We start from the raw sequence: 14,138 nt of genomic DNA, 5'->3' as shown, positions 1-14,138 counted from the left end.
TGGAGACCAACTACCTCCTAGACCTACCTTGGGGTGCTGAACACAGTAACAAGTGTATATTTGTGACAGTTGGTAGAAGAAGTCAAAGCAACTTGAGAAGAAGGGTTTGTTCCAGCTTTTGATTGAAGGGTACAGTCCATCATTGCCAGGAAAGCATGGCAGGAGCATGGAGCAGCTCACATTGCATCCACAGTCAGGAATCGGAGAGCTAGCATGGGATGAAATGTTTTCTCTCTCCAGGCTTTCTTTGTATACAGCCAGTGATCTCAGCTGACACATGACATCCACATTCTGGGTAGGGGTCCCCATCTTGGCTAACCCTATCTAAAATTTCCTCACAGGCTTACCTAGAGATAAGTCTGCTAGGTGATTTTAGAGGCTGTTAACTTGACAACTGATGTTAATGGTCACACATAGTTCATAACAAATTATTTAAAACTCGGCACAGCCAATATATAGCAAAGACAGATTAAAAACAGCCAACTGTGTTACCAGAGCACACCCACAGCACTGTGCTGATGAAGATATCCTACCAGAGCTTGCTCCCCACACTTCCTCTGATCACAACTGGTGCATCTTTATTTTGGGGATAAAGTACATTTGTTATCTCATTACATTCATGTGCATATAGTTATAAAAATGATGTACCATTCCAATAGCTTTGTTTATGGTGGTATGCCAGGCAAATATTTTTATTTTCTAATGAGTACTTGGGTTTTATTAGCCAGCATTAAAAGTGGGGCAGAGCGATTGGAGATGCGAATCGAGATACTCACCAGCACAAGGAGATGAGACACAGATGCTAATGGAAGCTCTGGGGGTAGTTTTCCAGGCTGTTGAATGTAATTTCTCACATCCCCAAATGGCTATAATAGGGAAACACCCTGAAAAGAATTCTCTAATGGCTGTGTGTATGCCGGAGAGGCTCATTGGGAAGTTAATGTGCTATGCAAAGCGGATATTCATTCATTCATTCATTTGGTATGGTGTAATGTATAAGACTGTTCATTAGACCTTTAGTGCTTCTGTCATCCTATTCTGTTTCTGGTCTAGAAATTTTCATCTACACTAACATAGCTTCTGAACGGAGATCAAAGACAAGAGGTCTCAATCCTCCCAGTGTCTCCACCAAGCTTCCAGACATTTATTTCTACTCATATCTACAAATACAATTTTATTGGAATAGGTAGTATAGCCACCAACTCCTTGTTTGCATCCTTATTATGCCACCAAGTTGCTATTTCTTCAAAGGAGGCAGCATGGTCTATCCTCCATTCTATTTATTTCAAAGTCTCTCTCACATATACCTGTATATGAAAAGACAGACAAACCCCACTGTCTCTTAACCTACCTTTTCTTTTGTCCTGATACTTTAAAATATGTTTGCTGAATGAAGAGGCAAGTAAACAAAGCAGAAGACCCTGGTTGAGTTTTGTAAATTCCACTTGATGTCTTCTTGTGTTTTCAACAAAGGGATTCAGTCATTAGAATTTTTGTGGTCTTAAATTTTATTTTTGATACATATAGTATCAAAATACACATAAGATACTTTCACCTATTTTCAAATTCACTACACTCCTAGATATAAAACTGGGAGAAGCAAGATCAGGAACACATAAATGAATGTTGTCTAAACTAAAGATACAAAATGCAAGGAGAATACAAAGTAATATTCTGGTGAAGATAGCATGTTTTAATCTGTTAAAAAAAAACTTTCTTTAACTCCAAGTTGATGAAGGAAATTCAAATCAAAATCTCAGAACATCCACCATGTTGCTATTCATTTTTCTCATGGTCATTTCCAAATTCTGGCAGTAAGCTATTTTTCTGTTTGGAGATAGTCATGTCCAGCATGGTCTCAACTAAGTCCCTGCTTTGAAGTAGATGGCCTGGTCCTAATCAGTAACCAGATCCAGAGCTCAACCACACAGGTCATTATTTTCCGGTTACTGGAGACTCTGGAATAGACAGCACAGCTTTTATGTAGGACACGATGCATAGGTCCAATCATCCTGAGAAAATGTCCCTAGTATTAAAGTGGGACCAGGAAGTAGCTAAAGTCTCCAGAAAGAGCTTATGCAATGCCAGACTCATTTCCTACTTAGTAACTGTTTATTGAAGATACCACATAGTCTCTTGCAATAATTTGACACAAACACTGTGGCTACTACTGCCGAAGGAAAAAAAACATAATAACTAATGAGACAAGTCTATAGAAATGAATCATCCATTCTGATTTCACATGGAGTCAAATGCACAGCAAAATTTCAGATCATCCCCTACCCAGCCTTGGAAAATATCCCACTGCCAACCCTACTGAATGAGTCACCAGTTGAACTATGAACTGCAAGCCAAGAAAACCTTGCTATCATTAAAGAACACACTTTACATTATCTTAACTTTCACATGCCAAAGATTAGAAAACACAAATCACACTGCCTTCATTATTTACATGACAAGTTGCTAAGAACTTTCTGCTGCACTGTCCATGACAGGAGAAGACAATCAGCTGCCAGAGATGGATGTCTTGTCAAAATGAAACACTCTCTGTATGTCTAATGTAAGAAAAATAAAAACGACATGATTTTGAGAACATATGAATGAGATACCTAGACTTAATTTGGGGCTTGAGAACAGAGAAAATGTCACATCATCACTAACAAGGGTCGACAGAAAGAACAAGCTTGAGGAACTGCCTGCCTGCCTCCTGGCCTTCTCAAAGACGAAGTCTTCATCCCCATGAGCTGGCTGAGCTCCTCAAGGGGAAAAAAAATAAATGGAAGAAGAAAAATGCTGGATCAAAACAATTGGGTGCTGTGCTGCAGAATGTGCTCCCAGAATGAATGTATGACTTCCACTGTCACTCTGGTTTGTGTCTGCACTCCTGAGCCGGAATTGCCCGGACAGCAGACTGCAGAACAAGCTGGCCAAGCAGAAAAGGCTGTGCTGCCTTTCTTTCACTAAGGTCTCCTCAGTCAGAAAGTTCTTGTCACCACTGTTAAGTTAGATGCAGGAGACTCAGTGGATAAAAGGCTTCCCATGCAAGGAGCTTCCCATGTGAGGAGCTCTCCAGCACTGTGTCAGTGTGTGTGTGTGTGTGTGTGTTGTGTGTGTCTCTTCATGCACACACTTGCCCCCATGGTGGCCAACATATTGTAATTCCAGAACTGGGAAGACAGAAGGCAGAGAAGGAAATGCCCAGAATGAAGTGACCAGCTGAATGCGGAACGAGCTGCGTTGGTGAGTTCTCAACTCAACTGAGACAGCTTGCCTAAATCTATAAGGTAAAAAAACAAAGCAAAGAAGGAAAAGATACTCTTTGAGATAGACTGTGAGTATGTGACAGGCACATAGTATGCACATCCACCCTCCCCATACACACATGTGCCCACAGCATGTGAATATGCAGAAAGTAAACCCTTACCTCACTTCATACCACCTCCTAGCAGCTTCTGTATTAGTGGCTTAGCAGGTTTCTTATTTTATTTCATTATGCCTTCATCTAGTTTGAACTTCTCAAGTATTTTTTGTTTAGTGTGTATTCAGAGACCAAAAGTATGTGTGCAATCCACTGGAACTGAAGTTACAGAAAGTTACAAACTATCTTACTTGGGTGCTGGGGACTGATCTTAGGCCCTCTGGATAAGCTTCAAGAGTCCTTAAGCACTGAGCCAACTCTCCAGCCCCCAATGAAATTTTTCTCTCTATAATATCACCTATTAATACTCTTCTAAGTAACATACTAAAGATATACTCTCACAATACAATAGCTTGAAGAATGAAGACTATTTAAAGTGATGTTAATGGGTGTTTTGTGCACTGTATATTCAATGCTGATTTCTGTGCCAGCAGAGAACTGGTTGAAATTTGGGCTTTTGATGATGATGATGATGATGATGATGATGATGAAGCATTTCATGACTTAAAGTTCTGGTTCTGTAAACATTGTTCTCCATCACTCTGAGACCTCAGAGCCACAGTTGAGGACTAGTGCTAGTTAGACCACTGTAGGTTAAATAAAAGCTGAACAGACAAGAGATAGATAGGAGAGAAAAGGCAAGACTTCTGGATCCAGACAAGGAGAAGGAGAGGGAGGGGGAGGGGGGGGGAGGGGGGAGGGGGAGGGGATCGGGAGAGGGAGAGAGGGAAGAGGAGAGGGAGAAGGGAAGAGAGAGAGGGAGAAGGAAAGAGAGAGAGGGAAAGAGGGAGAGGGTAGGAACCGGGGTCATCACTACTGTGGTGCAGATGAAGAAGAAAATTCCAGGCAAGACTAACATGGCAGATAATAGGCCACACAGCAGAGAATCTGCCCAGCTTCAGTGCCCAAATGTTATTATAACTTCAATAAGTCTCTGGGTCATTATTCAGAACTGGAATGGGCATAGAAAAGACAATGTCTACACACTTTTTTGTTGTTGTTGTTGTTTTGAAGTAATTCATATAAGGTATGCTTCAAGTTGTTATCTGGATATGGAGGAATGGATGCAGGATGGTGTCAGGGTTCTAGTTTAGTCAGAAGAAAGAGAGAGAAAACAAATGTGTGTCTACCATGTTGAAGAAGTACTAACATTAGGGCATTATATAAAACATATATGACTTCCTTTGTTCTTACTAATTGCTCAGATAAGCTATGTGAAATTTAGAAACAGGGAAAATAAATTGTCCCAGAACATGATTTTATCAAGTGATTGAGATGAGGGTGTCTGCATTGTTGACGTATGTCTACACAAAAGGGATTCAGATAAAATATAAGAACACTTGATCACCCAGTATCTTTCTACATACACTGCCCACTGATCCCCAATAGGAGGAATGAAATTATCAGATAAACATTCCATTCTTCCGATTCAAATATTGTTCACCGCTTTGTCTCTGCTATATTCATTACAGTAACCATCAAATGCCTTCCTGAAAGGTTACCTTTGACAGGTAGCATGAAAATGAATGATACACGAAGCTCAGTTTCAAAAAAATGGGAGGCAGGGAGCTTCTTTGGCATTTTGGTATCCTTAAAAACATGGCTCCCAACCTAAGAAAATCTCATCCAAAAAGTGTTTATATAAGAACGCCTCTGCGTTAACTGAGCACATATTTAACAGTAGTCTCCAACATCTAAAACAATGTTTATGACTTGACTTCAGTGATGCCTGCTAGGACCTCTCGCCCATGATACCGTAAGTAATTCCTTCCCCAAGACTTATAAGCAACCCCTCACCAACCCCCTCACGTATGTGTCTCAGAGCAATCTCTCCTCACTGCTCCTATAACAAAACACTCAACCATGCTACTGGAAGTAACTCCAATTCAATTCCTTGGTTCTCCAAGAAATATTGGTTAAAATCATTTCTTTCCCATGTCATCTCCTTTATCTGAGGTTAATCGGCTTTCACCCCACAGCAAATGTGATTCTGCACATGGTCTACATGGTCCAGACCTAACAGCTTTAATAGTTCATGATTGAAGCTCTAGACCTACACAACCTCACTATCTAATGATAGGTGCATTTATGTGTGGAGTGTATGTGTAAATAACAATACCTTTATTATAAACATGGTCTTAGAGGCATCACCAAATCTTCAAAATAGGTAAAGGTGGTGAAACTCACGGAAAAATAGGATCCATAATGTGTAGATGCCTGAGCCAATGACGCATCCTATAGATCAGAATGCACGTGGGGCTCTGAGCTAAAATAGCACATGATTAAGAACTATCAAAGTCTGAAAAATGTTTATGCTTAAATTATACACAGTAAATCTGGGAAAATCCACCCAGCAGAGGGGGCTGTAGGCTTAAGAGTTCTATGTGCCACAATATGCAAATTGTGCAAATCTTACAATTCCATTTATTGGTATAAAACAAGTACTTATTATAGAAAAAGTATAAACTATAACTGTATTAAGCATGTCTCTCTCCCCCCTTTCTATATGTGTGTGTGAGTGTGTGTGTGTGTATGTGTGTGTGTGTGTGTACAATATATTCATCTACTATGTATAATTTACACTCATTAAACTATAATTAGACTTGTGAATTAGAGCATTGATGTGAAGAGTAGAAGGAAGGATATATTTAATTTCAAGAGCAGATATGAAGCAAAAAATGGATGAAAAAATATAAAGCAAAAACACATGAAAATATGAAGAAATATTTGATCTACTTAATCCAAAAGCTTAAATGATTCTAAAATGTTCTATGAAGCTCAGAATCATAGAATGAATGAATGAGTCGCCAAGGCTCTCATAGTACGGATAACAAGTTCGCTCTGTACTTGGAAAGTTCTGACTTACTACATCGTGTGATTTCTTTTTTTGGCTATGGACGTGGTAAAGCAGAAGCTAACATCCATATCTACTTCAAAAGTCTGGAGCTACTCAATGCTGTTGAGTTTTTTTTTTTTTTTCTCTCTCAAAATAACTAAAGCCAAAAACTAGTGATCAAGGCTTCAAATAAATCAGGAGGCAATGGAGATATAAGCATAAGGTGATTGCCAAGGGACTGAGAAGTGTTCAGAAAGCTTATTTGTAGTCAAGCAGATTGATTAGTTGTAACAAGCAACTTTTCTGATCTATATACAATGGAGTCATTAATCTCAGTTCTCCAAAGACATGAAAAACAAAGTGTTAAGTGCAGCTCTTAGAGAAGTCATTGACAGTTACACAATGAGGAGCTGTCCTTGCCTCTGTCAGAATAGCCCAGGAATCAGCAGCAGAGTCCACAAGGGTGGGGCTTGGAGACAGGCCACCCTACAATGAAGAAACCTGAGACTCCAGAAGGGTGCAAGGAAACCTCAGAGCCACAGTTGAGGACTAGCGCTAGTGGGACTACGGTCAGGGCTCCTAAAGAGATTTGTGAGGCTTCAGCCATTTTCCACTGTAGGAAAGAATTGTAAAATTCTGCAATTTTTGATGGTGAAACCTCCAAACACACTCCAATCATCCTAAGTACTACAATTTGCACTTTAAAAAAATAAATGAAACAAACTCTTCTCCTGTCCACATCTAACCAAAACAAATCACACAAATATATATATATGTGTGAAGTGGGTTCCTGGGTTGCAAGCTTACTCTGCAAACTACTTTCCACAGGTGAAGTGCTTATTCCAAACTATTTTCAATTTGTTTATATAATAAAAAAAAAACAAATGTAAATTTTTGCAATGACCTTTTCATTTGCCTTTAAAAGATTTTCCTGATTTGGTCAATTGATAAAATGAGTAGCTGAGTGTACAATTCAATGTCCCTGTTTTCTCTGGGATAATATCCACTCTGTTAATGTTCCAAATGTAATAACGTATTTTATTATGGCCTTTTAATAAATGGCCAGTATTTGGCAATATAAGTTTACATCCTCACAGGCCTTCAATCCCTTAAATCTGTGCAGCAGAGTAACTTTACTTAAACATTGGCATAATTTAAGGTTGATATAGACTTTAAAAGACAGATTGCTTATATAATCATTATAGATTTACAAAGTCGGGTGAGAGAACTGAAGAAGCAGAGTGAGAGAAACAATGCAAGTTTTCAAAAATTTGTCAGCGGACCCAGGAGTAGCATTTAATCTTTGTTCCTCTTTCTTGATTTTTCTCCAGGTGAAAAAAAATGTAAATTTTAATTTTAACAATAAAAGTTGCAAAAATAGTAATAACTCTACTATCTGGCTACTTGATTTTTAAGTGTTTTAAGGATTTAAGTGTTTTGATTATTTAGAGCCAATTTTTCAAGTCTAAGCTTTTTACTGTAGGTTAAACTTTCCTTGACATATTACTGAGCCTATGATAGGTATTTCAAGTATGTGACTTTGTAATGACCAGTAAATGTGGTTTAAAATGTGTATTATTTTATAGCTTCACAGTTTACTTCAGATAGTATTCATTTAGAAGTCAATATAGACGTATGTTTCATAATACCATTGATATGTATGCAGAAAGGGAATGGAATAGTGTTGGTGGTAGGTTATTGCTAACATGCATGACAACCTCTATTTAATCCCCAGCACAGCAAATAACAACAAAAAATCATTTTGCTCTCAGTATGTTTAGAATTATTTTTCCATAGCCTACACAGTCTGCTTATCAGTTCACCTCACCAGCCTACAGAATAGAAGCCAGGATAGAACACAATTAGACAAACACTGTACATGATACAATAACAAATCTTTGCCTTCTCTGCACTGGTTCGGTGACTGAGTAAAATCGGGTTGAATGAGATTGATAGTTTCTGTCCTTGGCTCAGAAGAATAACCTCAGAGTTGGTCTTATTGTGAATAGCTGATAGAAGCTACTTAAGTGAGGAGGAATTTACTTTGACTCCTGATTTGGAGGGAAATCCTTTGGGCAAGAAGCATGGAATCAGGGATGTCCAAGGCAACATGAACATTTGGCAAGGACTCATAATTTCCTCATCTTGTAATGGAAAAAAAAGCCAAAGCTATGACAAAAGTTAGAGCTGGGATATGTACCCAACACCTCTCCTACCAATAACTGACTTCATTCAGTGAAGCCCCCACCTACTAAAGGTTCTATAAAGTCATGAACCAACATAAACAGGGACCCGGTAGCTAAATACCTAGGTCTATACAGATGAGGAGAGCATGATTTAACATTCACATCATAACAGGAAAATAGCAAACAACAAAATGATATGTCATGTTTGCACAGGGCACAGTCAATCAATCCAAAGCCAACAGCAAGAGAGGGTGAGGACAAGGAAAGAGATGCCAAAGACACATACCAGTGAGGTTCTGTTCTGCACAGGGCAGACATGCTAATTTTCAAAATGTAACCCCAACCCAGAGTGCAGCATCGCTGTTAAAAACTCTTCTATCTATTCATATACTCCCTTTATATTTGTAAACTTAAGTGGTATACAAAATAAATGACATTTGTCAAGCATAGCCTGTATTCTGTTGTAGGGATAGAACTATGGTGTCTATTTTAATATTATGAAGTTAGAGCTTTAATGAAGCAGACATTCTAATAATATCTTTGTAATGCCGTAGACTGGTTCAAGAAGGATGGATACCTACGTGGATAACAAATCACATTAAATGTCACTTGTAACTCATAGAAGTCAGAAAATAATTATCAAATTGAAACTGTTGAATGCACTCTTTAAAAAAATGATAAAATTAAGCCTGGTGTTCATGGTGCATGCCTTTATTCCCAACACAGAGGCAAACAAAACCTTCTAGATCAATATGGTATGTTCTGTGACAGCTAAAGCAACACAATGAGACCCCAACTCAAAAGCAAGCAAACAAATACTCAAAAAAATAGAAAAGAATTATTAAAAAACAGTAAGCTAACCAGACGGAAGGAGGAGTAGGTGTTCTTCCACTTCTTGAGGCTTACTGCGGGTTCCCTTGAGTTATGATCCTTTTCCAATGCTTGGCTCCATTTGTCATTAGAAATCCTAGCTCAATCATGGGGCGGTTTGGACGACAGAGGAGAATACTTAGGGAGAAGAAAGTGTAAAGGAACCATGATTCCAGTGATGGCTGGAGAATGAACCCAGTGGGAAACCATGAGGATTTTAACTGAGAAGGTCAAGAGCAACAGAAACTTATATGTTGAAGACCTGGGATTGTTACCACTGGGAAGAAGCCTGATCAGAAGGAATGGGAACATAGTTTTTGTCCAAGGAACAAAGAAGTAGGCACAGCCTCCTCCATAGCATGTAAGGCCAAGCTTCCAAATACTCCAAAAATTGCCACTGTGTTCCAAACTGCCACTTACTTGCATGAAACCAGGATGTCAAATGACAAATGTGGCCAGCTTGAATAGAGCCATCAACTCAAGAAAACCAACAATAACCCTCAAGAAATTAAGAACTATAACTCAAAAGGAAGCAAAAGACATTTTTATTTATCTTGAGTTAGTCTTATTATATCTTTGATGCTTAAAATTTTAGAGAATAGTATAGTGAATCTATTAAGAGAAGTATTCAGAGGGGCTGGAGAGATGGCTCAGGTGTTAAGAGCACTGACTGCTCTTCCAGAGGTCCTGAGTTCAGTTCCCAGCAACCACATGGTGGCTCAAAACCATCTTTAATGGGATTCAATGACCTCTTCTAGTGTGTCTGAAGAAATCTACAGTGTATGTATATATGTATATATATATATATATATATATATATATATATATATATATATATATATTTTAAATAAAAAAGAATAATGCAGAGACCATTAAATAATGTGGTTGTTAAGATAGAAACTTAAGAATCCAGTTTCATCTGAACATGTAAAGTTTGTAAGTTTTTACTGTTACACACACAAACATACATGCATACACACACACACACACACACACACACACACACCTCTACAAACTAAAACTAAGTATTTCTGAGACCCGTCAGGGAAGACAACTCTCATGTCCACTCCCATGGAGAAACCAGGGCTCACCCTGAAAGTCTCATTGAAATAGAAGTCAAACTGGCAGGGTCTATAATCCATCATGCTAATGATTTACTTGGGGCTGCCTAGAGAGTAGACTAGATTGCAAGTAAGAAATCCTGAGGAGACACAACTTTAGGACGCCCTCACCTTTTTATGGAGTTTGCTCCTGGGAACCCCACAAGACTGTCAACATATAAAGTTGGGAAAGATAAGTTCCTAGGTCAATCAAGAAAAAAGAAATTGTGAAATATTCAATGTATCCTCCAGAACAAAGCTTGCATTCTCCAGGAAAAATAATTACCAGAGTCTTATATCATCTGGACAAAAAGAATCTCTTTGACCCCACCCATCACTAGTTCTTTTGTTTCACCTGAACAGGAAGAAGAAATGCAACAGATCAGAATAAAGGTCCCACACCTGGAACACAGGCTACTTAAAAACTGGAGATTTAATCATATTACAGAATAATTCTCCCAATCTTCAACTGCCACAGGGACTGAGCTTCAGCACAACAATGGCACACGGGTGAATTTTCTGCACAAGGGACATCTGTCTGGAGATGAGCTTTGGGGAAACACCAAGTCATAAGTGAGGTAGGATATTGGATATCAAATAAATTTTGAGTCTTTTTCTCCCCAAGCAACATGAGACTTGATACTCAGCAAAGTTCTAACAGATATAAATTGTACACTATAGGCTTAGAAAAATACCTTCTGTTACATCACACATTATGTCCACCATTAAACAAGCTATGTGATCCTGCTGGAAGACAGGGATAAAGCTGCCAGAATACTCAAACACCACACAGGAATCAGGCAAATAGATTAAAATAATGCAATTAATATGTCAAGAGCAGAAATGTACAGTAGGTATTTATACTTAGGTAAGCTATGACAAGAGGTAGGAAATTAAGAGTATTAAGAAATCATTTTTTTTTTTGCAACAGAAGGAGACCATTACATAAACCCACACCCAATCAAACTGCAGAGATCTCGAGCCCAGTACCAATTGATACATCTACAACACACTCCCTCATCAAAAGCTCTGGGAACATTTTCAAAGAGGAGGCATAAAAATTGCAAGAACCAGACCGCCAAGAAGTTTATGGTAAGATTGTGTCTCCTAGTAATATCAGAAGCTACACCCATAAAGTCTCACCAATATAACTGCCTGAACATTGGTTAAGCAGGACAATAGCAATGAACATGCCAAAGTGGACAGAGAAAAAGATTTCTGCTATATCCACTCCAGTAGTGACACTCGCAACAGGCCCCAAAATCCTGGGCGCTGCCCTGATGCGAAAAGTTTACAGAAACTTAGTCTCCTGGAACTGTGGCATCCTGTATAATGAATGCTCCAATGTCCTTGCTTAGTTGGTAAATGGATCTGTGTGCTTTCCCTGAATATTGCTTTATTATAAGTGCCTCTATTTGACATATAGCTAAGTTAGATACCTCATCAGTCCTAGGCAGTCCTTGCGCCGACCATGGGATTTGAACTCAGTAAGAATGTTGCCTATTCAGTGACATTCAGAATTGCCTCTAGTATTGTAAGAGAGATAGTGAAAGAAGTCAGGCTTTACTATCTACTACACAGAGTTAGAAATCTCAGGGCAAACTACTCCCATATACAGGAATTTACCATTATCTAGGAAGAAGGAAGGTTGTGGTCTAAGGAGGAACCAGAGTATACTTACAACTATAGATAGCTGAGTTACACTCATACACAAGAACTTACAATGGCCTAGGGGGAAGGTGGACTATACAATAGACTAGAATAGGAATTATGGCAAGGGCATGAAGCCCTTGCCCCTGACTTCTAAGATTAAGCTGACCTTAGGTAGGCCTGCTTTTGGCCCAGTTGTTAACATTGAATTTTATCCCAGTTGGTTCCTGCCAGTCCTTTGTGTTTGCTTTCCTCTGTTTTATGTACGAGTCATTAAGCATCTGGTAACCTCATTGTACCTTGCCGGGTGTGTCACCTATCTTCCCCATTTTCTTCTGTATAAAAAGTTTGATGCTCGATTTGACAAATTACATTCAGATTCACACTCCCTTGTGTCATGTTTGTTTGTCACCCCTCCTTCTCACTGACTCTTTGCCCACCTGCAACCAGAAGCTCATTCCCCACAGATAGTAGACCCAACTGAAGTTAGACTGCAGCAGGTTTCAACTGTATAGAAAGAACTATTGGCAACTAAGGAAATCTGGAAGTGGGAGAAATGTTCCTTTCCCAGAAAAGACCTCACAAACTGGTTTTCCAGGGCCAAAAGACCAGTCCTGAAATATACATACAAGTAACATTTACATATATGCATGCAATAACAACTAATGAAAGAAGAGTCCAGGAATCTGAAAAAGAGTGAGTAGGGTCATATGCAAAGGTTTAAAGGGAAGGAAGGGAAGGGGAAACACAGTTTGGGGCCTTACCCATTCAAACCACCACATACCTTAGTAGGAAAACCAGGTAAAAAATATTACAAGATAGGAAAACTTCAGCTGTTCCACAGATGTCTCTCATCATCATATATGTGAACATGCTCATCAAAGTATAAGAACATGGTGTGCAATGATATAGAATAAATTGCATAAATGGAGTTAAATCTATACTTATATGAATGACTCAAGATGGGACTTTGAAAAGAGAGAAACTACAAACTCAATGGCCTAAGGAAGAAACTAAGAACATGGTCATATCAACCAGTATTTATACACTCTTTACAAAGTAGAAATGGAAACTTTGTAGCTATATGAAAGTATGTGTAAAAACCCTGTAGTTCATATGGCTTAAAGATGAGAATCTATGTTTTCCTTCTAAGGTCAGGACCAGGGCACCTTTTTTTTTTAAACATAATCTACCCATATAATAACAAGGTAATGTGGAAAATATATGTATGTATATAGAGATATAAAAGAGGAAACAAAATTTTATGTTCAAAAATGACATGATTGTTTATGCAGAATAGCCCAAAGATTCATCAAGAAAGAAACTAAAACCACCACAATTTATATACTAGTACTGCAAGGTGCAAAGTATATTAAAATTCAAATGTCAATTTTCCAAAAACTTAATATTCAAAGCAATTTTTCTCCTTGTATCAGTCATGTATAATTGGAATTTCAAACTTTAGAAAGGCAATGTCATTATAAAGAAAATTAAACTAGGTATAAATCTGACATTTAAAGTGTGTAGTGGGGCTGGATAGATAGCTCAGCAGTTAAGAGTACTTGCTACTCTTACAAGGAATTTAAGCTTTGTTTCCAGTATCCAGTGGCAGTTTACAACTTTTGGTAACTCCCATTCAAAGGCATCTAGTACCCTCTTCTGGCCTCTGTGGGCACCAGTTGTGTGTGTATGTGTGTGTGTATGTATGTGTGTGTGTGTGTGTGTGTGTATATATATATATCAGTCTGTATGATGCCACCTGTATGCATGTTTTAAGGGCTGGCCATTTGGCACTGGACAACCAATTAGTATCCTCTTTCCTGGGGAAGACCACGTCTGCCTTTCTCAGCTTTCCTCTACTGTCAACAGTTCTTTTGTAGGGTGGAGGCTTCCCAAAGAAGAAGCAACAAAGAAAAATATAGAAAGCAAGTAAGCCCAACATAACTTGTCTTCAGGAAACTGCAAACTGATTTAAGGAGTAGAACATACAAAAACAATGTGCCCTCTTCCGGTCAGAAAAGCACCAGGGTAGCTAGGGCGCAGGGTCGGCTGACACTCGCCAGCTACCCACAACACCC

Source organism: Mus caroli, chromosome 19 (assembly GCF_900094665.2).
Source record: "Mus caroli chromosome 19, CAROLI_EIJ_v1.1, whole genome shotgun sequence".
Classification (NCBI taxonomy): domain Eukaryota; kingdom Metazoa; phylum Chordata; class Mammalia; order Rodentia; family Muridae; genus Mus; species Mus caroli.
Note: the sequence above shows the minus strand (reverse complement) of the source record.